Source organism: Astatotilapia calliptera, chromosome 12 (genome assembly GCF_964374335.1).
Source record: "Astatotilapia calliptera chromosome 12, fAstCal68.1, whole genome shotgun sequence".
Taxonomy (NCBI): domain Eukaryota; kingdom Metazoa; phylum Chordata; class Actinopteri; order Cichliformes; family Cichlidae; genus Astatotilapia; species Astatotilapia calliptera.
In genome coordinates, this window is record NC_137433.1 from 35023714 (window position 1) to 35036730 (window position 13017).

Sequence of the window (13017 nt, forward strand, 5' to 3'; positions counted from 1 at the left end):
TTGAGGCGACTTTTGTTGTGATTTGGCGCTATATAAATAAAATTGAATTGAATTGAATTGAATCTATAGATCAGAGTTCACAACATTTGATCCAATTTTCTCTTATACAACCAACCTTGCTGCTGAAAACTACAAAAGGCTCTGAACCTTACTCCTGCTACCTTAGAGCCAATGCGGTCAGAGGTGTTTTGCTCGTCAGAGCCCGATGGCAGTCATTCACTCAGAGACCGGTGAAGCAGGCTGGACACACAACCAACAGGCTCTGGTTGAAACGTGAGATCTTTTTACAGGGACGCTCTAGGTAAGTACTTAGATCAAAAACCCAAGATCAGCAAGAGTTTTAGAAGATAAAATGGCATTTTAATGTAAACCCCAAATACCTTTAATGCTGTTTTAGAGCATTTCTTTGTGTAGTTACGCTGCGAGTTCTGTTCTGAAATATGCATGACCGACCAGCTAAGTAGTAGCATATGGATGTAGCTTGCAATCACCAGTGTGTGAATGTGTGTGTGAATGAGTGGATGACTGAATGTAGTGTAAAGTGCTTTGGGGTCCATAGGGACTAAGTAAAGCGCTATACAGATACAGTCCATTTACCATTTAACATTAATCAATGGCAGCTTTTACAATATTTATAATTGTTGCTTTATAATTGCTTTATAATTTCATACCCACTAATGCTGGCAGCTGTGAAACAGGGAACAAAAAACAGCAAACAGCTTTGTTGCCTTCTTTTAAACCTCCTGAGATTTAGAGGCAGGAATTTCCACACTGCAGTTGAACCAGTGAGCTGCAGAAAATCTGGAAGCTATGCAAGTATTAAAGTAGGGTGCCTCAGCTTAGTGAAAAACTATTGGAAATCCTTTGTAGAAAGACTGGTGGTGGTGTGAATCAGGGTGGTTTTAGCTATACGGCAACCTTTGCTGTCAAACATAAACTGAAATGACTGAGTTGTGTTATTTACTCAGATTAGTAATCTAGATCACTAATGATGTACATTGTAAAATACCACAGTATTTTACAATGCCACATTCCCAAAGTGAAATTACAAGGCTCAGAAGTTACCTTTTTAAGTACATCCCGACTTCTAATCAGGAAAATAAATTGGCCTCTTGGATTTGACTGTCATTCTTATGTTTAATAAGAATCACTAGATAGCATCTAATGTGTTCTTAAACATTCATAACTTTTTGGTTGTCATCATTGCAGGTTGCAGAAATCCATTGTCATTTCTTGATCTGGAGTCACTACATCACTGCCAATATCTTCCAGTGTGTATGCAGGAAGGAATTTTCTAAATCATTGTGTGGATGCTTAAAGGCATCCACACTATTGTTTTCCTGTTTCTCTTTATTCTTTATCCTACTTTATTGTGTGGATGCCTGAATAGGCATCCACACAATGAAACTTTAACTTTTAAATGTTCACAAATTATTGGGCTATTCATGTATTATTCAGCTTTTTCAAATCTTTTACCATTTTACTTTTATGCCTCTTAAAGTTTTGTGCACTTTTTCCCGCCAAAACAGGTGCACAGCCTCTCTGATTGGTGGATTCAAATTCAGCAGCTCCCAGGCTGCTTGACTGAGAACTTGCTTCTCTCTCCCTGTGTGTGTGTGTGTGTGTGTGTGTGTGTGTGTGTGTGTGTGTGTGTGTGTGTGTGTGTGTGTGTGTGTGTGTGTGAGACAGCGAGAGAGAGAGCGAGCCTTTTAATGGGATGATCTCATTGTAAGATTCAAATTCAATATATTTAGACTGGTTGACTGAATTGGATCTTGTGTGTGTCTCTCTCTGTGCATGTGTGTTTCCATATGTGTCCATATTTGTGATTGTGTGGCTGTTATATATTTTTTTGCCGATTTTTTTCATTTAACAAGTATATTTGAAGGACCCTTAGCACGTTCAGCATTTTTTCAGCTGTCCATTTTGCTGTTTCTGTTTTTCTGTTTAAATTATTACTATTGTGCTAAATCATACTATTTCTGCTATTTTATAAGATTTGTGCCAAATATAGTATTTCTGATTAATTATAATTTTTCTACCAAATCATAATACAATATTTTTGCTTTTTATAGGATTTTTATAGGATATTTATATTGCTTAATATAGTATTTCTTCTTTTTATAGTATTTGTGCTAAAACATAGTATTTCTACTAAATGTAGTATTTATGCTTAATCATACTATTTCTGCTTTTTATAGGATTTGTGCTTAATATAGTATTTCTGCTAAATTATAGTATTTCTGCTTTTTATAGTATTTGTGCTAAAACATAGTATTTCTGGTAAATGTAGTTTTTATTCTTAATCATACTATTTCTATATATTACTGCCAAGTCCCAAGGCAGCCAATCCTCTGTGAGGACTGGGACATTCAAATTTTCAAATCAGGGCCTGCACGGCTTCCCAGCCAATCATATATGTGGGCTGAGGCATTCAAATTTGCATATTGGGGCCTTCATGGCTTCTAAGCCAGCCAATCATATCTGAGGGCTGAGGAATTCAAATCCACAAATCAGGGCCTGCACGGCTTCCCAGCCAGCCAATCATATATGTGGACTGAGGCATTCAAATTTGCATATTGGGGAATTCGTGGCTTCTAAGTCAACAAGTCATCCATGTCATATATCTCTAAAAATTCATATTTTAATGATAAATTGTCAACACTTGAAGATTCCCCAATCTCTTCTGAACAAAACGGTGTAAGAATGACCGTTCTAACCCCTACGGTTAGGAAATTATGGTAATTTGTTTGAGGGAAGTTGTCATTATGAGAAATAGACTGCAAAAATCCTGTGTCTCTCTGTGCTGCGTGCACCTGTTTTGGCGGGAAAAAGTGCACAGGCTCTCTGATTGGTGGATTCAAATTCAGCAGCTCCCAGGCTGCTTGACTGAGCTAGAAACTTACTTCTCTCACCCAGTGTGTGTGTGTGTGTGTGTGTGTGTGTGTGTGTGTGTGTGTGTGTGTGTGTGTGTGTGTGTGTGTGTGTGTGTGTGTGTGTGTGTAATAGAGAGAGAGAGACCCACTTTAGGGCAGCATCTCATTGTTGGAAAAACATAATATATACAGACTGGTTGACTGGCATAGACCCTCTGTGTGTCTCTCTCTCTGTGCATTTGTGTATACATATTTGATTTTATGTGTATCTGTTGGCTGTTTCTTCTTGTTTTTTAATTTATTTTTATTTCTTTATTTTTTTTCACAGGTGAACAACAATTAGTTTTGAGGGAACTTAACCATGTTCTGTTTTTTTTTCATCTTGTCATTTTACTTTTCCAATATTTCTACTTCAGTTATTGCTATTCTGCTCAATCATAGTATTTGTTCCAAATCATTGTTATTATGCTATATTGTAGTATTTCTGCTAAATCATAGTATTTCTACTATATTATATTTTTCTTTCTAAATATAGCATTTCTGCTATATAATTGTATTTCTGCTATGTTATAATATTTGTGCTAAACCAGAGTATTTGTGCTTTATCATAGTATTTCTGCCAAATGATAGTATTTCTGCCAAATTATAATATTTTTGCTAAAACATAGTCTTAATTTAAAATTACAATATTCATAGTTCATCACAGTGTCTCTGGTAAATCACAGTATTTCTGCTGTGTTGTACTATTTTTCTAAATCATAGTGTTTCTGTAATGTTCAAGTATTTTTGGCTAAATATATTCTTTCTGTTATCTTATACTATTTCTCCTAAATTCTTGTATTTTTGAGAAGTTATGTTTCTGGTAAGTTACAATATTTCTGCTAAGTTCTGCTATGCTATTGTATTTCTGCCAAGTATTATGTTTCCTCTAAGATATTGCAGTTCTGCTAAGTTATTACATTTTAGCAAAGTTCTTTTGCTTCTGCAAAGTTTTTACAATTTCTGCAACTTTTCAGTTTTTTCACCTACTTTTTGCATACAGCTTCAGCTTTAAAGCATCCACACTGCATTTTCGCAGGAAATGCAAATTTTTCTAGTTTTTGTTTGTTTTTAAGTTCATAGAAACCCTTAAACTCAAGGCCCTTACTAAACAGAAGGAGAGATTTAACATCTTGACATCTTTGTCAGAATCTCTTTCAGAGATGTGCCATCCAAACTTGCTGGCACTTGCAGTGCTGCTATGCTCTACATTATTGGTAAATGGAGGGAAAGTCTTGGTGTTCCCTGTGGATGGAAGTCACTGGATCAACATGAATATCATCATCGCAGAGCTTCACTCCAGAGGTCATGAAGTCACAGTGGTGCGGCCAAACGACACCTGGTACATCAAGTCAGAGTCCCCTCACTACAAAACCATCACTATAAATTCCTCAACCGGATTTGATGAAGAGCGTTATGGGGGATTTGTTATGAAAACACTAATCATGCGTCGACAAGGTGCTTCACTGTGGACTCGATTATCAATGGAGCATGACTTAGTGAAACAGATGTATCAAATACATGTCAAGGTGCTTGAGATGGTGGAGGGAATGTTTGAGGATAACAACCTGATGCAGAGCCTCCGTGATGCCAAATATGATTTGGTTCTGACTGATCCTACGATTGGTACAGGTGTTCTTATGGCTCACCGTCTGCATCTTCCACTTGTCTTTAATGTCCGATGGACTATTCAGGGTGAAGGCCATCTAGCAATTGCACCTTCCCCACTCTCTTACATCCCCATACCAGGGTCAGAGCTGACTGACAAGATGACTTTCATTCAGCGTGTCCAGAATATGCTCTACTTTTTCTTCTCAACTTTAAAAATTTGGTATATGACAGAATCAAACTACAAACCATTTGTCCATCGTCATTTTGGCAGTGATGTACATTACATGGAGCTGTTTCAGTCAGCAGACATCTGGTTGATGAGAAACGATTTCACCTTTGAGTTCCCTCGACCCACAATGCCAAACGTTGTCTACATGTCAGGATTTCAGTGCAAACCCTCCAAGCCCCTGTCTAAAGAGCTAGAGGACTTTGTGCAGAGCTCGGGTGAACATGGTGTCATTGTGATGACACTGGGGACGCTGGTAGAAGAACTTCCAGAGGACATCGCTGAAGGCATTGCTGCTGCTTTTGCAGAACTTCCTCAGAAGGTGATTTGGAGGCACAAAGGCAAAAGACCATCCACCCTGGGTAATAACACATTAATTTTGGACTGGTTGCCCCAAAATGACCTCCTGGGTCACCCCAAGACCAGAGTGTTTGTGGCCCATGGAGGCACCAATGGGATACAGGAGGCCGTTTACCACGGTGTGCCCCTGATTGGCCTGCCACTTATGTTTGACCAGGCTGATAACTTCGTCAGGATGAAAGCAAGAGGTGTGGCCAAAGTCCTTGATATTGCAACAGTGAACAAAGAAAACTTCTTGGAGGCGCTAAAGGAGGTACTCTACCAACCATCCTACAGGGAGAAGATGAAGGAGCTGTCAAGCATCCAAAGAGATCAGCCTATGAAACCGCTGGACCGAGCCATGTTCTGGATCGAGTTTGTCATGCGGCACAAAGGAGCGGCGCACTTAAGGACGGAGTCTTACAAGATGTCCAGCATCCAGTACTACTCGATCGATGTAGCAGCCTTTCTGCTTACAGTTATTCTGCTAGTATTTACCATTTTTATTTCAGCAGTCAAGTTTCTGTTGCATAAGTTATTTTACAGAAACAAAGTCAAAAAGGAATGATGATTGTTTTGCAAAAATTGTATGCTTGTCGACTGTTCTCTATTCAGAAGAAGGACAGAGATAAATTTGTACTGGTAGTGTAACAAACCTGAGTGTGTGTGCAGCTCAATTCAGCTATACAAATCTCACATTTTCTAATGACCTCAGTCTAGCCATATTTCAGATGTATTTTTGCTTATTTGTCAGTATCTTAAAAACTTAAAATAGAAATTATTTTCAGTGTTGTTCAGGGAAAAGTTAGTAAATGAAGCAAGCAAATCAATGAATCAGTTATGGGTTTATATTCATTTGATTTGGAATAGTCTGCTGTTTAAACACTTTAAGAATCACCACATTTCCTACAATTGTCTAACCGTTAAACAGGGACACAATTAAATGTTTCTGACTGTCGTATGGTGATGATGCCTAATCCTTTATTAAGAGCACATAAGAAGAGTTTGGTCTCATGCAGTTCTCAACAATAGAATATATATTTTTTATATGTATTTTTGTAGAAATTTCACAGAATTTTATGGTGATATTTTTTAAATTTATTACTAAAACTTATGTATCCTGACCAACTTATTCACAGTAATATAGAACCAGTGTGCAAGTAGCTGAAGTTCACTATGTACTGTATATTTTCCCACTCTATTTTAAACGTTGTTGGAATAGGGCTTTGGAGTTGACGTCACGCCGCAATGCATTGTGGGAGCGCAGCTCCATTTTCGGGGTCTACGAATCAAAACAAACACACTGTGTTGGAACGACGAAGAAACATGCTTAAAAGCAGCTCAAAAGAAAACGGACGGTATAGAGACCGATTGCGTCCAGAGGCGAAGCAGCGGTACTTGAAAAAAATAAAGTGCATCGCAAATCTGGACCCATATGAAATACGGCAGTGGAGTAAAGACCCAGACGACTTACCACCACTGTCCTACCCCGATATCTTCACGTATCTTGTTTGTGGAGTAAGCGCTTACACAGCGAACCAGTTTCGTAATTACAAGTCACTGTAGGCGCACATCCAATTTACAAATGGCTGGGTGCAAGATTTGGCTATTTTCAAGCCGCCAAACTCTGAGTACGTCGTCAAAGTAAGTCAGCTGGAGTGCATCGAGTGAAATAGCCATTTTCCACCCCCCACCATAATTAATGTTATACATTTATCATTGAACTGCTAAAATATCGTTATCATATTATATGCCCGTAATTGTAAAGTACATGCAAATTAACACATTGATAATTGGGCAAATTATTAACGCCAATTTGTGTCCTTCCTGTCTCATTTCATTTATTGTCTTTACATCAACCAATCAAGTCACTCCATTCGATGTTTGATCGCAATTTCTATAACTTCCGAGACCACCAACGATGATATTATTCAGCTATAAAGTGTGATGTGAACATATTTAGAACTTACCGGAATGAAAATGTCTTGAGCACACCAACTGATATCTGGAGACGTAACAGAACTTGATATCAGCTCGTCTCACGGCTGCTATCCAGGCTAGACGCCTTCGTTTGGTAACATCCGATACATGAGCTCCTTCATGTTGCTTCCAGGTTGGGAAAGCATAAAAAGACAATCCAAACTTATTCCCGTGCCGGTCGTAAGATCGAACATTGCAGCTGACCACACAGCAAGTAAGAACCATGGCTATGCTTTCGCTCCTTATTTAGACCCCCAAAATGGCGGATCGGGCCAAAATCCTTTCCACGCCCACCCCCGTGACATCACGCTCCAAAGCCCTATACAAAATAAAGTAATTTGAAAGCTGATACAACTTGATACACGCACTTTATTACATTTAACTATGGATCACTATTCATCACTTTGCTGTTTTAACAAAAAATAAATACAGAAATGTCTTCATTGTTAAATTTAATAACATGACTACATTTAACTAGTTAAAACATATATTCAGGATTCATTAAAGTTTTCCATCTGACACCTATTTATTATGCAATTTTTCTTTTTTTATTGAGGGATAATTGAAGTCACTATTTTTGTCAAGTTTCAGCTTTACCATTTTGTTACATGAAACATTTTAAAAGTTCTTATTGTTTTTACTCTTAAACTTTTTGAGGTCGAAGTCATCATCAGCAATTACCCCCAACCCCGAGCAGTATTTATTTAAAACTGTTTCCTAAGGTTTTGATCATCAGACAAAAAACTACTAAACATTCTCACTGATGATATATGAAAAACTATGAAGGGTTAGGTTTAACGTGATTACCTTTCATGAAGCACTAACGTCTTATTTGATGCGTGAGTAAAGTGAAGTATTGGACTGTATCACTTTACTGGAAGAACGTGAAAGCTGAAGAATTTGTTCAAACTGGTCTTATCCTGAAGAACAGAAATTTTCCATCACTTTCTAATAAGAAATAAAGAAGCTTATCGGTGTTTCCTTACATTATTTAATTTGACCTGAATCAATGCAAGTTTTTAGTTATTGAAACCAAAGAAGACTTGTAGGACAATCTCATAGTGTTTAGAGTTTCACTTTAGTTTCTCAAATTCACCCGCATTTCATTATTTTATTTTATTTATTTATTTATTTTTTCAAATGGTACAGTGAATTCTGCCTTTTTTTCCCTCATATTTACACTTTAATTAAGATCATATTAACAGTCTGGGGTTCCACACCACAATCACCTTTACTGTGCAACATGCTCGTCTCTAGCTCCCAAACTTCTTGTCAGCCTCTATTTACTGAAGGAACACAAACTTTAACTTATCTCTTAAAAGAAAACAGATAATGAGCAAAGTCATATTTAAAAACAAAAAGTAAAAGATTAAATGTTAAACATGAATATTCATAAGAATCAATGAAGTTTACATATATAAATGTTGACTCTAGAATTCAAATAAAGTACAAAAAGGTTTAGCTGATTGTAACGTTTGAAATTAACTCTAATCAAGAGGACAAGTTTCACGTTTTTTGTTGGAATCATTGTTTAGTCATACAGAAATTATTTCCTGTTTTGCTGTTTCTTTGTGACTATGGTGTTAAAAAGGTATGAAAATTTAGCGGCAAAGTCACTAACTTATCAATAATGAGATCAACAGTAGGAGATACTCACTGCTGTGAGTAAGAGGCTCATGACTTTAAGATAATAATCTACATCTATAACTTAACCTTTAAATCTGAGTTTTTATCTTAAAAGCCAAAACCAAAGGAGACCTGGCAAATACGTCTGACCTCCAAGTTTATATATTGGCCAGTCCATATTTTCCCAACTTAAACTTTATCTCAGGTATATCTGTCATTAGTTATTAGGGTGATACAAGCTCTTGAACTCAAACCATTTGCTTAAGAAATAATCTAACATCTTGACATTTTTGTCAGAATCTCTTTCAGAGATGTGCCATTCAAACTTCCTGGCACTTGCAGTGCTGCTATGCTCTACATTGTTGGTAAATGGAGGGAAAGTCTTGGTGTTCCCTGTGGATGAAAGTCACTGGATCAACATGAATATCATCATCGCAGAGCTTCACTCCAGAGGTCATGAAGTCACAGTGGTGCGGCCAAACGACACCTGGTACATCAAGTCAGAGTCCCCTCACTACAAGACCATCACTATAAATTCCTCGGCCGGATTTGATGAAGAGCGTTTTGGGGGATTTGTTATGAAAACACTAATCATGCGTCGACAAGGTGCTTCTCTTTGGACACGTTTATCAATGGAATATGATTTAGTGAAAGAGTTTTATGAAATGAATAAGAAGGTGCTTGAGATGGTGGAACGCATGTTTGAGGATACCAACCTGATGCAGAGCCTCCGTGATGCCAAATATGATTTGGTTCTGACTGATCCTACGATTGGTACAGGTGTTCTTATGGCTCATCGTTTGGGTCTTCCACTTGTCTTTAATGTCCGATGGACTATTCAGGGTGAAGGCCATCTAGCAATTGCACCTTCCCCACTCTCTTACATCCCCATACCAGGGTCAGAGCTGACTGACAAGATGACTTTCATTCAGCGTGTCCAGAATATGCTCTACTTTTTCTTCACATGTTTTCAAATTTGGTACGTCACAGAACCAAACTACAAACCATTTGTCCATCGTCATTTTGGCAGTGATGTACATTACATGGAGCTGTTTCAGTCAGCAGACATCTGGTTGATGAGAAACGATTTCACCTTTGAGTTCCCTCGACCCTCAATGCCAAACGTTGTCTACATGTCAGGATTTCAGTGCAAACCCTCCAAGCCCCTGTCTAAAGAGCTAGAGGACTTTGTGCAGAGCTCAGGTGAACATGGTGTCATTGTGATGACACTGGGGACGCTGGTAGAAGAACTTCCAGAGGACATCGCTGAAGACATTGCTGCTGCTTTTGCAGAACTTCCTCAGAAGGTGATTTGGAGGCACAAAGGCAAAAGACCATCCACCCTTGGTAATAACACGCGAATCTTGGACTGGTTGCCCCAAAATGACCTCCTGGGTCACCCCAAGACCAGAGTGTTTGTGGCCCATGGAGGCACCAATGGGATACAGGAGGCCGTTTACCACGGTGTGCCCCTGGTTGGCCTGCCACTTATGTTTGACCAGGCTGATAACTTCTTCAGGATGAAAGCAAGAGGTGTGGCCAAAGTCCTTGATATTGCAACAGTGAACAAAGAAAACTTCTTGGAGGCGCTAAAGGAGGTACTCTACCAACCATCCTACAGGGAGAAAATGAAGAAGCTGTCCAGCATCCAAAGAGATCAGCCTATGAAACTGCTGGACCGAGCCATGTTCTGGATCGAGTTTGTCATGCGGCACAAAGGAGCGGCGCACTTAAGAACGGAGTCTTACAAGATGTCCAGCATCCAGTACTACTCGATCGATGTGGCAGCCTTTCTGCTGGCAGTTATTCTGCTAGTATTTACCATTTTTATATCAGCAGTCAGGTTTCTATTGCGTAAGTTATTTTACAGAAACAAAGTCAAAAAGGAATGATGATTGTGTTACAAACTGTGTATGCTTGCCATCTGTTGTCTATTCAGGAGAAGAACAGAGATAAATTTGTACTGGTAGTGTAACAACCTTGAGTGTGTGCAGCTCAGTGCAACAATACAAACCTCACATTTTCTAATGACCTCAGTCTACTCATATTTTAGATGTCTTTTTGTTTATTTGCATTTGGATCTTGAAACTTTGAAACGGAAATACATTGCAGGAAAGTTTGGTGACAAAGTAGAAAATAAGTAAAGGAATGAGTTGTGGGTTTAAATTAATATGATTTTGAATATTTTGCTGTTCTAAACACTTTAAGAATCACCACATTTCCTAAAATTGTCTAACAGTTAAACAGGAAGACAATTAAATGTTTCTCATGCCTGTATGGTGATGATGTTTAATGCGTTATTAAGAGCACATAAGAAGAGTTTGGCCTCGTGCAGTGCTCAACTATAGAATATATTTTATTACATGTATTGCTGCAGAAATTTCACAAGACTTTTTTGGAGATATTTTTCAAATTTATTAAAAAAAAAAAAACTTCTGTAACCTGACCAACATATTCACAGTAATATAGAAACAGTGTGCAAGTAACTGAAGTTCACTGTGCAGGGCTCTAGAGTGCGACCAATTTGGTCGCAAATGCGACCAAATTTTTCAGTGGTGCGACTAAAAAAAAATATTTGGTTGCACCTGTGCGACCAACTGTTCGGGTAGCAAAAAAAAAATAAAAAATCTGCAACCTTCCCTGTGGTCAACAACAGACACACATTTTGCCCCTATCGTGGACTTAACCAATCAGAGATAGTCAGGGGCGGGACCTCTCTGATTGGCCGTGGTCCAGTTGAAAGTGCAGGTGGAAGTGGGAGGTGAGGAGCTTGAATAAAGCGATATCAATTCATTAAATCCTGAATCGACTTTTAAATATAACTGTGTTTTGCCAGAAACGCCAGATTCTCAGATTAAAGCTCACAAAACCATTTCAACAACAACCAAACAGCAAATGAGAGCAGGTACACGGATTCCACACAAAGACGTAAACACAGAACGGACCGACGCATCAGAATCAACTTTGTCTTTCTCGGCTTTCTCACCCGACGGCCCGTAGACGGACACGCTGTCGGAGCTTAGCGATCCTGATGCGTCCGGTACGCGCTGTGATTACGTCTTTTTGCGCTGATTCTGAGCTGCAGGTTTTGTCTCTCTCCAACCAAAATTCACCGAGCCAGCAGCAAAAGAAGCAGCAAACTACGCTTCACATTTGATCAATGTCGTCATGAATTTTGCTGTTTTGCTTCCACAACTATTAAAATCACACTTCATGCACAGTTAGCTCTCTCTCTATCTCTCTCTGTACTTCAAGAACAGTTTCCCGTCTCCAATCTCTGTTTTCTGTGTTATTCATTCGCTTATTACCCACCAGTCTACCGTTGTTTACAGCGCTGTGGCTGCTGTCTTTTTCTTTTTCACTTAAATGACCTCGGACAAGAAAGCCTGTTTTTTCTGTTATTCAATACTGAAGAAATTTAAACTTTATATGCAGAACATTGTAGAATATTTTTAAGGTTATCTGCTATAAAAAGCCAGACCAGGGAAAATCTCCTTCATGTTTTTCTGTGTTTTATTCTCAGTTACTTTCACACAAAGGCATCTGCTGTGATGTTCACAATTCTGAAGAAGTCAGTACTGATAAATGATCAGAATTATAATATTTCTGACTGTCTGAGGCTAAGTTGAATCGAATTGGGACTTTGAAAACCGGAATCGAATGGATTATAGAAATCAGTGATGATACCCAGCCCTAGTGAGCAGCCTAGGCACGACAGAAGTGGATGTAGCTGTAATAGGAAAAGAACTATTGCTAACTTTTCTGTTAAGTTAAGGCCTGATCCTTCTGAAATTCATAGCCAGTGCTCTGACACGGTGTCATCAATCTTTGAATGCTGAAAAAGCACAGTGTATCCAGAAAAACACATTATATTATAGAAATTATTATAAAATTTGTGTACGCCTAACTTTTGTGCCGGTACGCCCATGGCAAAAAGTTAGTCTAGAGCCCTGCTGTGTACTGTATATTTTTCCCACTTTATTTTAAATGTTGCTGGAATAGAAAATAAAGTAAGTTGAAATCTGATACAACCATTTTGGTGCACTGTATTACATATTACCATAGAACACTATTGATCACTTTGTTGATTTAAAAAAAATATATATAGCAATGTCTCCATTGTTACATTTATTTTTAACTTAACTACATTTAACTACAGAGCCCCACAAGAGACATTGGAGGAAAAAAAAAAAAAGATGAACTTTAGTGAAACCTCGCAAAATAGGCTGCAATCATTCGCAGGTCGCATTTGAAGGCTGAGTCGGTGTATCCTTCGTGGCTACTTAGTTTTAATATTACTCTTTCTGGGTGACAAAATAA

The 13017-nt window shown here is 38.3% G+C and overlaps 1 pseudogene across 2 annotated transcripts; it reads left to right on the plus strand.

Annotated features, from left to right (window-relative positions):
- The first annotated feature begins 138 nt into the window (after positions 1-138).
- On the plus strand, positions 139-12723 carry LOC113032978 (UDP-glucuronosyltransferase 2B31 pseudogene; annotated as a pseudogene). Of its 2 annotated transcripts, none has more exons than XR_013912792.1 (2): positions 139-301; positions 4065-5746. The product of XR_013912792.1 is annotated as a UDP-glucuronosyltransferase 2B31 pseudogene, transcript variant X1 (transcript). The 2 variants fall into 2 exon arrangements; XR_013912793.1 differs by lacking the exon at positions 4065-5746 and adding an exon at positions 8995-12723 and having other exon boundaries at positions 166-301.
- Positions 12724-13017: the final 294 nt, after the last annotated feature.